The sequence below is a fragment of the Lepisma saccharinum genome, chromosome 15 (genome assembly GCF_977018435.1).
Source record: "Lepisma saccharinum chromosome 15, izLepSacc3.1, whole genome shotgun sequence".
NCBI lineage: Eukaryota > Metazoa > Arthropoda > Insecta > Zygentoma > Lepismatidae > Lepisma > Lepisma saccharinum.
This window is the reverse complement of record NC_139243.1, coordinates 34,810,761-34,826,812: the sequence shown is the minus strand read 5'-3', so window position 1 is coordinate 34,826,812 and position 16,052 is coordinate 34,810,761.

Below are 16,052 nucleotides of genomic sequence, written 5' to 3'. Positions count from 1 at the left end.
AATGTTGTGCTTGCATACGTACGCAACATTGAGCCTGTCGGGTGGCGTAGTAGTAACATCGTCGCCTTGTATTCAAGGAGGCCCGGGTTGGATACCCGGAAGAGCACATAGTGATTCGGACTTCTCTATAAACTGTAGTTCCAGTCCCGACTAGCCTTTCTGTGCATAAAGTGGACTTTATAACAACGTACGCAACATTGTACGCACTATTCTCATGTTTGAGTTCCGAATTGTTTGAAATAACACGTTCATTTCCTAATTAAAGGTAGGCAACCCTGTGCTGTCAGTATACAGCGACGTCCGCTACAACGCGGGGTCGCCGCGTTCAACACACATCTTTGCTCCGTTGAATAAAAATCTGCATAAAATTGGTTTCGCAACGTGAATTGACAACGATAATGTGTTTTAAAAACAGCTGCAAAGTGCTTCAAAACAAGGCCAAGATTTGTAGGACTACTCAATACTAAGAAAAAGTTAGTTGTTCACAAAATTGATATGAACCTTTTTTGACCGATTTTTAAATTTGAAAATTAAGAAATGTATTTAAAAACCTTTCTACTTGCACTGTATTTAAATTTAACACGATCGGGTCACTAGCTATTTATTTATAGTACAATTTCAAAGAGAGCGGTCGTTTGGAAAACAAAAGCCGGCACTTTTTTGGTTCTCACCACGATAAAAAAAATCGAATTCATACTCGTTAAAACGCATACTGGTTAAATTTTGATTGTTGTCCAAACTCGAGTATCTATAATTTATAATCCGATAGTATTCGTGCGGCTTACTTCCACTTTTCTCTTTCTGATTCCTTCCATTTTTGTAGGTTTTCTTTATTCTTTCACTCTGTCGAACATCTGTTGTATCTTTCTATTTTCTATTGACTTTCTCTTCTCATTCTCTCTATTTCTAACTCTCTGGCATGCGTACTAATCTTTCTCTCTCTGAAATCTCTACTAAAAGAAGTTTTCTCTCTGTCTGTATTCTTCGATTCAAGTTTCTCTCTCTCTCTCTGTCTATCTTTCACTTCCCTATTTTATCTATCTATCTCTCTCTCTCTCTCTCTGTCTATCTTTCACTTCCCTATTTTATCTATCTATCTCTCTCTCTCTCTCTCGTTTTCTTATTTCTCCCTCCCGCTTGTTTGCTTTCCTATTTCACCCTCTCTTTATCGCTTCCTTATTTCTCTCTCTCATTCTCGTCTCCCTATTTCTCTCTCTGCTTCCCTATTTCTCTCTCTTTTTGGCTTCCCTATTTCTCTCTATCTTTTTGACTTCCCTATTTCTCTCTTTTTTGCTTCGCTATTTCTCTCTCTCTCGCTTTCCTATTTCACCATCTCTCTTTTTCGCTTCCCTGTTTCTCGATTTCTCTCTCTCTCTCTCTCTCTCTCTCTCCCTCTCTCTCTCTCTCTCTCTCTCTCTCACTCAATGTCCGCATTGTCTCGTGTTTTTCCTTCATTATCTGTCTCTCACATATTTCCCTTTCCTTTCTCTTTGTGGATCCTTTAATTCGCTTCATTTCTTCCATTATACCGCTCTACTTCTTTGATCTATCTTTTCATCTCCCTCAAAACACTTCTCCCTTATCATGACATATAAACATGATGTCAATGTACAGGATGATTCATATAAAACTGACACATTATCAATGTATGTGAACAAGAATAAAGCTAGCACCAAGTTATTACGTATGAAATGTAGCATAGATATGGGAGTTCAATAATCTTTACATTACGTACATTACATCGTACCATGTCCGCTCGAGGATGTCAAATAAGGTAATCTGGGTAGTCATAAATTTAAGGAAAATTATCCGGTCCTCAAGGAAACTTTAGATCGGCGCCAAGGACTCATTTGATGTAAGGCACTTGACGCCATCCTGTTGAAAATATCCTTGATGCAGCTCTAAATCATTCAGTTATTCAATAAACGCCGTGAAAATTCGTAACGAATGGTGCACTATGGCAGCGACAGCTACCAAATACTGCACAGCTGCGCACTTTCTTGAGAATATAGAAATTTCCCAGATGTCCCGCGTTATCTGAAATTAACACGGAGCATTACAATGTATTTCTGTTAAAATAAAACGAGAAAGAAACACGTTAGATTTTATGTGAATCACCCTGTATACTAAGTTAAGGATGCAGCTTTTTGCTACGCCTTTAGAGAATTTTCTGCGGACATACATGTAATCATGAGTGATTGTGCATTTATGTAGTTATGCACTTACGTGAAAACAGACATTTCTTTCGTTATCTTTTGGTAGGTGGGAATAAAACTAATAACATTTTATTTTAACGAAATAAATTTTATATATACACACACACACACACACACACACACACACACACACACACACACACACACACACACACATACACAAACCCAAACACACCCATATATATATATATATATATATATATATATATATATATATATATATATATATATATATATATATTAATACGTTGCCAGAGACGGGATTTTAAAGGGAATTCCTTTTTCTTAACACGAATCATGGAATAAAATAACAAGAACGTTGATAATTAATTATCTTCCATGATTCCATCAACAAGATTACATGGTCTTCACTTCCCCCCCTTTTCCCTTTTTCAGCCCACATTCCCTTTTTGTTCCTTTTTAAAAATTACTTTTCTTTTATGGTCCCTTTATTGACAAGATATCAAAAAAATTGTACGACTGTATTTTCCGGAAAAAAGACATTCAACAATCATCTATTTGGTGCAGCTTAGAGGAATGAAAAAGAAAAGCGCCTTTTACCCTAGCTTCCTTCCATGGGTGTTGGGATTACGTTGCAGCCATTGTTGCAACAATGCGATCTGGGCTTAAGTAGTATCAAACGCATTGTAAGCGGCACGCATGTTGTACTTATCTGCTATATAAAAAAATAGATTTAGACTTTTATTTAAACTGGCGAAGTGTACTGATCTAAAGTTCAATATTCGAACAAAGTTCTCATCACTGATTTCTGTTGACGCTGAGATGTCAATTTCTTTATACAAGGATATATTACATTCAAAAAGGCAGAATTTGACCTTTAAAAATATTGAAATGTTGAACTTGAATCTTGATACAACACTTTCCTTATGACGTAAAGTAAAAAATGCAAGAAATTTAATGTATCCCTTCTTATATATGAACGGAATATTGCGTTTTCATTTAAAATAATATTTTTAGTGGAGTGCAAAAATAAATTATAGCCCTCTTTCATTTCCTTTTTTTTTTTGGCAATAATTCTCCACTCTTTTGTCCTTTAGAGTATTTTTTTTCCCACTTTAAATCCGGTCTCTATACACTAAAGTGCATCCATTACACATATCTTCGCCATTGCGCAGATACCAATTTTCGTTTCGTCTCCCTCTCTCTTAACATCACGTGTTCTACGCTGCTCGCCAACCTTCGCCATTGTTGCCATATTGTCATTCCATTCCTGGACACCGTCGCGCAAACATCATTGAAAACAATTGAATAGCGCCCCAGCTTGCGGTTCTCACCGTTCGGCAGGGATGGTAATGTGGCAATAGGCTATAGCATGACGAAGTGGTTGCTTCTTTTATGCAGTGCATGTTTATTGGCTAGCTAGTAATTAATGTTGCCAACTGTAATAATGAAGCACTATTTCTGTCAGTGAAGGAGAAAGGCAGTTAAAGCATGATGATGAGTTTTGTTGGATTGGAAGCACCATATTTTTATTTCATACTAAGTATTTGACCGGTTTGACGTTGTGTGCGTTAATTGCGTGTGTGTATGTGAAAGTGTGTGTTTGTTAATGAACGTTAAATTCCATAATGCCTCCAGTTCTGTCAAAGTTGAAATCAAAAACCTTGCATAGCCAAGCTCAAAAAATTCACAAATTGTTCATATTTCATAATTTTGGAATTGTTCAAAAGAAATAAATTATGTGGCTCCATGAGCATTTCAACTCTTGGCTAAGGCACGTGTTCTTGCAGAAATTGCGTAGAGGAGGCTGTCATTTTTGCTGCTTAATGCGATGCATATTGTTTTCTGTGTTAAAATTATCATGCTTTGATGGGCGACAAGTTCATAGAAAAAAAAACGCGCAGCTTATCGTCTAGTGGCAGTATATGTACTTGTTATTGTTGTGGTTTCTAAATGTACAACAAAGGCAACCGACTGTTGCCGATCACAGAGAGGCAATAATACTGCTTGAAGAAGAGTGTTGTGGTCCAATTGTCGAGGTTTAACACGTTCGCATGTTATTAGTTCCAGGTAATTAGCCGACTTGTCAAAATTATTGGTGGGGGGGGGGGCCTCTGATCACTGAAATATATAAATGAATAACTCACTCCCTCCCTATTTTGAAAATAAAAATTACGTCTTCGTGTAGCAGTTTTTAAGCAGCTATTATATTCCTCATGCAAATGAAATGTAACGTGAAAAACGTGTGTCTGCTCATTTGTTTTTTAGATAACAATTAACATTTTTATTTAAAAGTAGGTTATGTATTTACATTAAGAGGCCAACATAACAGTTTTATGCCGGCCTCGGTAGCCGAGCGTGTTGGGTGGTCGGCTCAACTCGCTTTGATCGGGAGGTCTCGGGTTCGAGTCCCGGCGAGGGCATGGGTGTGTTTCAATGTACGCAACCGACTTGTAAAGAAAGGACATGTGACGGGTGCAAAGAACCTTAGTGTTGACGTACCCATAAAAATAGCGAATATTTACAATATTTAACAGTTTTATTTAATTATTTACATAAATGCTAACACAAATCGCAGGCAAATAGTTTTACTTTTTTGTTCTTGATACAATATTTTACTTTTTAAATTTAATTTTGCAATAATAAATAAACAGATAGCACGCCCTGCCGTGCCGTGTCCCATGGAGTCGGCGCCTATGATAAGTTCTCAAAGCAGTGGTAGTGTCGGTCGTGTATTATCTGTCGTTGCAGTTGGCGCACTGCAGCGATTTTTCTATCTGCTCCATTAGCAACACTGCTTCTTGAGTTGTGTCTCGCATCGCACGGCAGAAATACTGTATACGTGGTGTTGGGCTATACACGTTCTTACTGTTGGATTAAAAATTATAGATACTCGAGTTTGGACTCCAATTACAAATTAACCAGTAGGCCTACAGAAAATCGAGTTACATCAAAATTTAGCTTATTCAATCCTGGGTTAATCTATGCTAACCAAATTTCTTTTCGCGTATGCCTTCTATTTTTTATTGTCGTGGGAACAAAAAAAATGGCAGCTTTTTTTTGCAAAGGATCTCTCTCTTTGAAATTCTATAAATAAAAAATGGGTGGTCCGATCGTGCAGACATAAAGGTTTTAAACACAATTCTTAATTTTCAGATTTTTAAAATTTGTCAAAAAACCATTATTTTCAATTTTGCGTAACAACTTTTTCTTGGTATTGGGTAGTCCTATAAATAACAATTTTTGGTCTTGTTTTGAAGCTCTTTCCGTGGAAAATTAGCACATGCTCACCTCCTGAGTATCTACTCCCCCATTATTGAAGTACATCCTTTTGAGCGTCTGTTCATTTTTTTAATACTGCCCATTGGCAATGGGTGTACAGTCATGGAAAAAAGTTCTTCCCCATAAGGCTTTAATAGGAGCAAGTAATGCAGGAGGGTAGGCAACACATATTGCACCCTTCGATGATCGGGTGATTTTGCCTCTCTTAACACCGAGAAATGTGTTCCACGCGAAGGTCAACATGACAGGAAAGCAAAGAGGGTCACGTGACTATTGGTTACGTGGAGTGTTGTGCTTCTCCACGTCCCCAGTTATTGATCCACATTGCAGAAAAAGTAGAGCTGCATGCAATATATGAAAATAGGTTGTTTTCAACTACACGCTTAATTATGATTTTCCCAATTGTAAATCTATCAGACGTGTCTCCCGATTTAGTCGGGACAGTCTTTTACTTTGAATTCCTGTTTGTCATAGGCGTAACTTGACGGGAGCAGGAAGGGCATTTGTAACCCCCCCCCAAAAAATCAGGTTTCTTAAAGCTGCTAAAACAGGAATTAAATACTATGATTTGACGCGTCCAAAAAAAGTATTATATTGAAAGATTGTTCCCAAATACGTAGATAGAAATTTAATACTTTGAAAGTGTCTCAGATTTGTTTATTGTCACAACTTAGTGTGGCAAAGGTCTACTACAAAAGTGGAATTTCGTAACAGAAATATGAACCCACTCCTTTTATTTCGTAGCCGATTTCATCTTGAAACTGAAATTAAGAATATTAGTTAACAATGTCATTGGTAAACAATAAAAAAATGTGTTAGTGGCTTTAATACCTTATCATAATCTTTATCGCAAGTTTAAATTTTGTTGTAAGTCCACTTTATGCAAAAAAAAAAAAAAAAAGGTAAAGTTCTCACCTGTGCTTGGCGCTACGCCATGAAGGCGTATAGGGGGTGTGGGGGTAACGCCCCACACTTTCTTGATTCGTTCGTGAGTGGGGGTGATGTGATCAGCATCACGCCCCTGACCGCCTTTACCCCCAGGGTTTCCCCCAGGTACCCATGTCATTCGACGTTGGGTGGGCGCTGGGGCCGCTTCCAACGTTAGAAAAGTTCCCGGGCTTGAACCGGCCGGGAATCGAACCCGGGGCCTATAGCATGGTAGTCAGACGCGTTACCGACTGAGTTACCGGCACAGATAGACTAATCTGAAGTGCATACAGTTTAAAGTGGGATCCGAACCACTATGTGCGATCACCTGGTATCGTACCCCAGACCCAGCGGCGTGCATTCAGGATACGCAAGGTACTCACTGCGTACCCACAACACAGTAAGAAAAAATAAACATTTTTTCGTCTTCCCCGAACATGAAAATTCAACAATTATCGCTCCGAAAGCAGTTCAACTGCAAGAAATTCCGATTTCCGCACGAACACGCTGCTGCCTTCCTGAAGGCAGTCCCGAATGATCCCGATTGTGACCGACACCCACCCGATCCGCGTTCCTGCCGATTTCCGCAGAAAGACGCTATTTCTTCTGCTTGGTACCCTAGAAATTCGGAAGGTAACCCCATTGGCTCATATCAGCCCGACCACGTGTTTGGGTCTGCCCGCGCTTACCCTCTCTCCCACTTCTTTCCAGGTTCTAAGCATCGAGGGTACCCAAGATTTTGACAGCGTATGCAGTGTTGACAGTAGTCAACATATTTTTTTTCTGGAATGCTTAGCTTACTAGCATTTAGCAGCCACGCGTAGATAGATCACTGTTGGGTTGCAATAAAAATACATTATAAAAAGTGATACAGGAATCAGACAGGAGGGCAAGAATATGTAGTGGTGGAAGATCATATTTAATATACGCGTAAACTATCACATGTAAAATATTTATGTGAGGTAGCAAGTTTTTTTTTCGTATAGGGAGGTGAGGACCAGAATGGACTGTCAATGTGTCGAGGGGAAAATATGTGAACAATTTGCAAGTTTCGCACAATTCTCAGAGTATGAGAGTATCTGTTTATCTCCTTTCGGGATCAACATTTCCTTTGAGTTCCATAGCATGGGTGTTGATTGTTGACCCAACGATATGAATGAATGATAAAAGAAAAACATAATAAAACACAATGCTTACAATGGGATTAGAATGAGCCCCCCCCCCCCTTCTTCCGCCAGACATTGCAAAGTGATGTACGGTAGTTTAGATTTTGAAGTGTTCTGGGATGTATGCTGACGTATTTTCTACTTGTCCTTAATTATCTCCCTTCTACAAAATACTTTGTCGACTGGCAACTCCGATTCATTCGTCCACAAGAACGCGTGGTTTTCGGGCGTAGCGGACCGGACACAACGTACTCGTACTGTGGGAGGTTGACTTTTGCTTTCTTCTGTCGTGTGAAATTTGCAGCGAGTGTTTCGTTCATATTATTTACATTACAGGATCTCTATTGTTTGTCGGTGCTGTGAAGTGATAAAATAGGGGGACCGGGAGTTATTGATGACATACTGGAGAAGGGATTTTCGGAATTTACGAAAAAAGTGTAAACAATCCGAAATGGAAGGTCTGTTCCTGATTTGGAAAAATTGTTTCAGGCAGGAGTTGTGAAGGATGGTAAGCAGTATATTAGTCATTTTGATTTTTGAGAAGAAGAAAAAATATCTCTACAGAGTGATTGACTGAGTAGAAAAACAGTGAAACTTTATTGTTGGCCTTATTGAGCCATTTCCTTCCCGTTCAATGTTCATCGCACTGCATGAAGGAAATAATCAAAGTTGAATTGTTGGACTCTACGTAGCTACTATCAGAATATATTTGCGAATATAAAATATCATACATATATTTTACCTCGTTACATTTGGATATTGATACAAGGATGAGAAATTTCCCATTATAAAATTCTAGAAAAAAGTTATTTTCTGAATAACATGATGGCCGGGGGGGGGGGGGTTCTGGCCCCCATAATTCATTTCGGTTGGCCACTTGTTGCGTACCCTGGTTTAAATGTCACCGCACGCCACTGCCCAGACCCCTTGATTACAAGGCCTTCCACTACGCCATCAGTGAGGCGCACACAATCTTTGTATTTCGACCTTTTTAAACCTATATGTATCATATATGAGGTTGTTTAACGTTGCTATGCCTCTATGGATTATATTTAGCCAGTATTCGAGCACATAGCGTCAGATTTCATAGAATATAAGCTTCTCTTCCATGTTTATGGTTTCCTGTCTGCAGTAGAAAAACTGGCAGGTTCCCATAGCTTTTCTTTCAATAGTCTTCCAATGGTTGCATATCATATCACTCAAATTTGATTCATTCGTTTCGAACACAATCCCCGATGGCGCAGTGGGATCGTGGGCGCCTTGTAATTAAGGGATCCCGGGTTCGATACTCGGTGGAGGAACATAGTGGTTCAGATCCCCCTTTAAACTGTAGGTCCATTCACGATTAGCCTAACAGGACATAAAGTGGACTTAAGACACCAAATCAAGCAACCAACACAATCCCGTTATTGTCCAGATTATCGAATCCAGAACCTTCGTCGCGAATAACATAAGCAGGAAGACAATGTGAAATTACCGAACACAAACACAACTTAAAACCTACATCGGATAGATTGGATTAAGTCGACGATACAGCACGGGTTCTGAAATGAAAAAGAATACGAAAGTTGAATGACCTCTATACGCACCCACTTTTCCTCCACTCAATGGGGAAGATATCCTTCTAGCTGAGAAGCCTTTACGTAGGAGTGCCCTGAGGGAACTTCAAGGCCACGATGATAAAGTGTTCTACGTGCAATGACGGGACCAAAACATACGTCAGATAGCTGTGTTCCTCCTTATTTCGTACGCCATTGATAACTGGAACACGTGACCTCGTCTTTGGTAGAGCAGAAGCCTGCTTGCTTGCCACCACCCTTTAGTTCAGTGACCTTCGCCCGTAGTCAGCAAGAGTGAATGACTCACCATATACTTGTTGTCTGTGAGGCTACACAAGAATAGATATTTCGTCAGTGGCTGTAAGTATTGTTTCATCTGCAGTTATATCAGTTAACATTTCAATAGTTTCCTTCCTAATGGTTACGTTAGTGATAAACATGTAAATTAGTTCTCGAGAGTGAACGTTTTATCTATTTGAACGGGGGATTTTTATACAGCCTGCATGTATTATTTTTTCCTGAAACAAGAAGAAATTCGAAGACGCAAAAAGAGTTGTATAAGAGTAGTTAACAAAAGGAAAAAAGAAGAAGAAAACGAAAATGTAAATGCTGAAATAAATTATGGTAGAGATCGAGTGAATAACATTTTGTCATGGGGCCTCCTCGATGGCGTAGTGATAACGTCGTCGCCTTGTAATCAGTGGATCCCGGGTTTGATACACGGTGGATACACATAGTGGTTAGTATCCCACTTTAAACTGAAGGTCGAGTCCAGATTAGCATATCTGTGCACCAAACCAAAACTAAGAAAGAAATTGTCACAGTGTAAGAAAATTTCATGTTCAACCAGATACGATACAAAAGGGAATAATATATTGCAGGTTGGAGTTCACATCTGTAGCATCTAACCAGCACAATTATGAATCGCAACATATCGTATCAGATCCATTTTTATTATACATGTATGATAATATAAGAGAAGTAGAGGAAAGAGAAAACCAAGCGAAACACGGACGCCTTCTCCAGAATTTCAAATTTCGTTACATAAGGTTCTGGGTTGGAGTCCCGAACAGGCATGACTTTCTTGTTCTTGCTCTTTTATCTGCTTCATTTCATCATAATTCATCGTTATGGTTTACCTGCAGGGGAAGAATAATGACAATAATTGCCAATACAAAGCCAATGACAAACAGAACAACTCGATTACGGAGGTGCCAAGAAGAAACGAGACTTGACAGTGTCTCCGTCTCTCGGTATGTCGAATTGAAAATTGCTCTCCCGTTCTCGGTCTCGATTAGTTAAATATAGAAATCGAAAATGTATGTGAATGAATATACATGTATTTCATATATTCCGGTTTTGTAGGAGATTTCGTGAGAGATGAAATAAGTACTCTACCATCGTATTTATTTTTATAATTTTTATTCCCTGTTCGATGATCACGACGATAAGGACGAGTGACCATTACATGAAATTGATGACGAAATAGTCAAACACCCCCGACAAGGACGGTACTCAAACCCGGGAACTTTGGCGACGATATCGAATGTCAATCACTTAATGAGCTTGACCACCGAGCCTGCTTAATGTTGTTTCTGTCAGGTAATTCGTAATAATATCCCACATTCACTATCATTTGCTTCATAATTTATCTTATTGTTGTGATTAACCTGAATTCAAAGAATTAGTTGAAAGGCAAAAATGCAAGATTGAATGTCTCTGATGTTACTTCGTGCCGAATAATATGACGTGGTATTATGATATGAATTTTTTAATCATATAATATGCCTATTCATTCCATTGATTGATCCCAATTGAGCACACAAAATATGGTATAATGTCCACTCCATGGAGGAGTGGTTAGCACAGCGCGCTACGATGATATGGGTCCCTGGTTAGAATCTCGACTTGGGCGTGGGTGTCCTTGGTGAGTGTCCCTTCATCAATTTCATCATAGCATCACTCATCTTCATCGTCGCTATTTGCCAAAAGTGAAAGAATAGCAAATCTAAATAACAAACATCCAATCAAATCGAACATCTCTACCGATTTAATTCTATACGGTACCGAATTCCCACTTTATTACTGCATCTTAAGTCATTTTACAGCATCTCAATTGTTTTCCGATTTGAAAACATTTGGAATGTTGTTTTGTGCAGTTGTTTGTGCATTGTTTCGTTGTTTGGATTGTTTAATTAACGTCGCATTAATTAGTTTTAGACCAATCGTGACGGGGGAAGCAAGAGCTCAAAGAAAGCGAAAGAGACAAGGAAGAGACCACGGCTTTCTTTAAAGATAGCATCCCGTGAATACAACTCAAGTGACTGCAGAATATTATGAATAAAATTTATTTCGCTTTTTCCTTTCATTTCTGTTTCAGTTATTTTACTTCGCTTTTCTTCTACCACTCGCGTTACTCGAGTCGGTGAGGAAGAATTATAAACTCGTGAAATGGACGATGGTACAAAAAAATATATGCCTCTCACACGGTTCGATTTGGTTTGGTTTGATTTGGTGTTTTAAGTCCACTTTATGCGCAGTAAGGCTAATCGGGACTGGACCTACAGTTTAAAGTGGGATCCGAACCACTTGTGCCTCCACCGGGTATCGAACCCGGGACTCCCACGGTTCGAAACTGTCAGTACAAAATATTGTCTTATTTTTAAAATTTACGGGCAAATATGGTTTGTCACGTAGCAATTTTCGCTTATCTCTTTCTCAAGGGGTTCCATTGCCTCTCTGATGTCGTAGTGGTAACGTCTTCGCCATGTAATGAAAGGCTTCCGAATTCAATACCAAATAGAGACGCATTTCGTTCGGATCCCATTTTAATCTGTAGGTCCAGTGCATGAACTGGACTTAAAACAATTAACGTGTGGCATGTGGTCTGTGATGAGAACCATCATTTAAGCGAACCTTCTTGACAATGACTCTAATATCACTTGAAAGAATAGTATTTCCTTACGAGTAGCTCTTGTCAAGAAACCAGTTCCTGAAATTTTCTTCTGGAGGCATCGTAGCACCCAGCTGTTTGTTGTGGCTGGGGCACGAGTCATGTGACTCATGCTATCAAAGCTCAATCCTTCCCGAGAACTCGGAATCACCAGGCAAACTTAATCGAATATTTTGTTATTTGGGTTGCATAAACAACAGGCTTTAAGACGTTACGAAATTCTACGTCCCGTGGCCCAGGTATTTTTTTCTAATACTGTACCTGTGTAAGTGAAAATTTACGACAAAAAACTAGGTGGTGTGTTTTTGTCGACCTTTGTATGTACAGTCACGTACACTTCTGTGTTGAAACGATACCATTGAATTTTAACGGGATTATAACAATACAGAGGTGTCTGTGACTGTACACTGTATATGCATACAATATATCCCCTCTACAGCATTAGTGAGGGCTGGGCACCAGATACATGGGTCAAAAACTAATGTGCAATTATTTATGTATTCAATATTTCATTAAATGTCATTGTAATTTTCACTAAATTTCACATTTTAAACATTTAATTTCTATTTATGAATCACAAATCATAAATAGGACCGGAATTTTATATAGTTATATATTTTTCCTTTGTATGTAGCGCAGCAAAACCTACAAATGTCGTTGAATTACGATGTTAGGAACAATATATGTGAATTTCATGTTACATATGTTCACATATTTAGAGGTTTACATATTTCCCGTTTACATGACATATTTTCACATAAAATGGGGTATTGGGGCCATCTTTCTGGTTTTTTATTTAGTAATTATGCAACAAACATTGAAACTTTGATTTCTCCAAAAATAAAAACATTCAAAATGTATTTAGTGATACTGTGGATCAGAGTAACATGATCTGTACTGAATCAGAATAACTCTTTATTACTTTATGAAATAATATATTGTTGCATAAAATGTACATTTTATTATCTGCCTGACAAACCATCTTGTTAGTTCAATGAGGATATTTTCAGCATTCTAGAAATTTGAATGCATCTCTGGAGGTGACCACACTGTTACTCAAAAACTGTTATTTACATTATCAGTTTATCAGATCAATAATTTTTCAATGTAATTTTGTCACGGTATCTAGTGACATGTGAAACGCAGTTCGATAAAAATTATTTTTTGTTTATTGATTCATTTTATGCACCAACTTGAAAGTGTGAGGTTGTTTATTTTGTGAATAAACTTGTATCCGAGCCAGACACTCGGGAGTTGGGGACAGGTTTTTCTTGAGTGACAGCGGAACTGTCTTTTCGGCTTAGGACATGACATATTTGCACCGACACGGAGATACGAAAGGATTATTTTCGTCGCTACCAGGCTTGAGTCGCAGCGGGCGAGCTAACCCATGTTCACGGATGACCAGAGATACCAGCTGGAGCTCAAGCTTGCAAGGATCGAAGACGCGCACTTGACCGCGTTTCAAGACAATGGAGAGAGGTCATTTCCATCCCTCTGAAACAGAAGCCAAGCCACGAGAGCGTCCCTTTCAACGGAAGAATTCGAATCTCTTATATATAGACAGTACTATGATCCCACAGACAGTTTTTACCCGGATTTCACAGAGAGAGCATCTCCGCGCTACACTCTCGCGTGATCATTGTTTTGTGTCCATGAACTTTGTTTCCTTACGTACCGTGAGCGAATTGCAGATAGAGTTACCAGTGTGCGCCTTATTTTGGTGAAGATTACGCGGTGATTTGTTTTCGCCAAGCGTGGACTACATAAGGATGGAGGGCTAAAGAAGATAGAGAAGGGGGCGTCGCTTCCCTGACGCCTGCAACGACGCCGAAGCCAGTCAGCCAACGCCAAAGACGACACCAAAACCAAACACTGCCCAAAGCCCGAAGGACGCTTTCAGATCGACGTCCCAACCAAAGCCCGAAGGACGTTTCCAGATCGACGTTCCAACCGAAGCTCGTTACCAGAGAGAGAGGGGGAAGGACGATTCGAGAACGACGCCCAAACGAAGCCCGGCACCAGAGAGAGATGATTGCAGGTCGACGTCCAATTGATGCCCGACACTGGAGAGATTCCTGACCGGCGCGTGACCACGTACATCCGACGCTAGTGACAAGAGGAAAGCCCGAAGTACTAAGGAGGTGCAAGTACAACAGATCGTCGCAATTATTCTTCGTCGCGATCGACCTTGGAGGACAATTTCGCCACAAAGGAACCGTGTGCAAGTCCCGCGTCCAGGAGAGATGGATGACCACGCCATGTAGCAGAGTCTGGTACAGTATACTTCAGAGGGTCTCATGTCAATGTAAACGTGCGTCGTTAGTATCAACACCGTACAGTTAACGCCGAAGTCTCACTTATTCGCAAAGTTACTCAGGAAAAACCTAAACCTAATTTCCGCGTGTAAAAATTGTTTTGGTATTGTTGTAAAAAGGGTTATTTCATGATCCGATGTTCTAATTTAATTGTCTGCATTCAGCGTTAGAAGCTCCATTTCATTTCTTTAATATTTAGTGTAAATTGTCAAAGTGTGCTCCATTTCTTGTGTAACCGACCGCCCCGTCGCGCCATTTAACTTGTCAATAGTTGACTGATGAGTCCTTTTTTAATTGTGGAAAGCGTAATTTTTATTGCAAGGTCGTGCGCATGAAATAGTATTATTTGTTGCATAGTGGTTTTTAAGGTAATTTTTTGCTCGCGCCGACGATTGATTAGTGTATTCCGGCAGCTGGAGCCAATTAAGTTTTTGCATCATTATGTAATTGAGTAGTTGTTCTCATGGGACGAGAGAGGCTTGTGTGTAATGCCCCCGTCCGGGAAACTTGTATAATGTCGAGCTTGCGACTCGATGCATACGTTCATTCGAACGAAAGATTTAACCACGCCGACCCATTGTCTTAGTTAACCGCTTTCCGAGGGCTGACACTTAAGTTAATTTAAAAGAGCACAGGAGCTGGCAGACAAATGCCTTAAATTCACATAAAGGTTTAAAAATTAAAAGGAATGATATGTTAATGAGATCCATGATTTGTATTTATACTTCATATGTAAAAATACCTCATGTGTGTGAAAGAGAGATAGCGTGAATGTTGTGAGAGTGAGGAGGGTTTGTAAACAGTTGTTGATTGCAATATTTTATTTGTTGTTACAATATATATTCACTTTTTTACCGTTCGTCAGTGTTGTTATTTGACGTTTTCAGGTACCAGATACTATGCTATTAGTGTTTTATGATTGTTCGAATCTACATTTCAAAGGTAAACAAAACAGTGTAACATTTCAAGGTATTAATCTCCGCCTCGCAATACTATGACAATAAACGACCGTCTCAGTACCGAACTTGAAAACCTGGACCGAGAGTCACGACCGGTCTCCCGTACACATAACGACGTTTGGCCCCGTGCCGGGGTATGATTGACACGTCATTTCGGGGATCGTGAGTGCACTCGTTACAATTTATCACATTACAATTTTATTATTTCAAGAAACTTCTGAAAATATAATAACATTAAGAAATTAATTAAGTTGAATTATTTTTTTACTACCAGGAACCTAAACAACAGCACAGAAATGAGAAAAAATGCGCATATTACATACTTTCATATATTTGCATATTTTTACATATTTCAGTATATTTACACATTATTTACATATTTCAGAGAATTTTCTAGCTATTTATGTATATATTTCGCATGTTTTGTCTACATAAAAATCAGGGCATTGATTCATCGCTCTATTACACATTACACAATAACAATAATAATAATAATAAAATTTTATTGTCATTAGGCCAAGTACAGCAATAGACAAAGTCAATAGTTAAGATATGCACATAATAGTGTGCATATCTATAATATAATAATATAATATAATAACATAATAATATGCAAAGCTAATTAAATTATGTACCAAAACTAAATCATACGAGACATTCAAGAAACTCATTAATATCATAAAATGGGTGTATAACTAACCAGTTGTACAA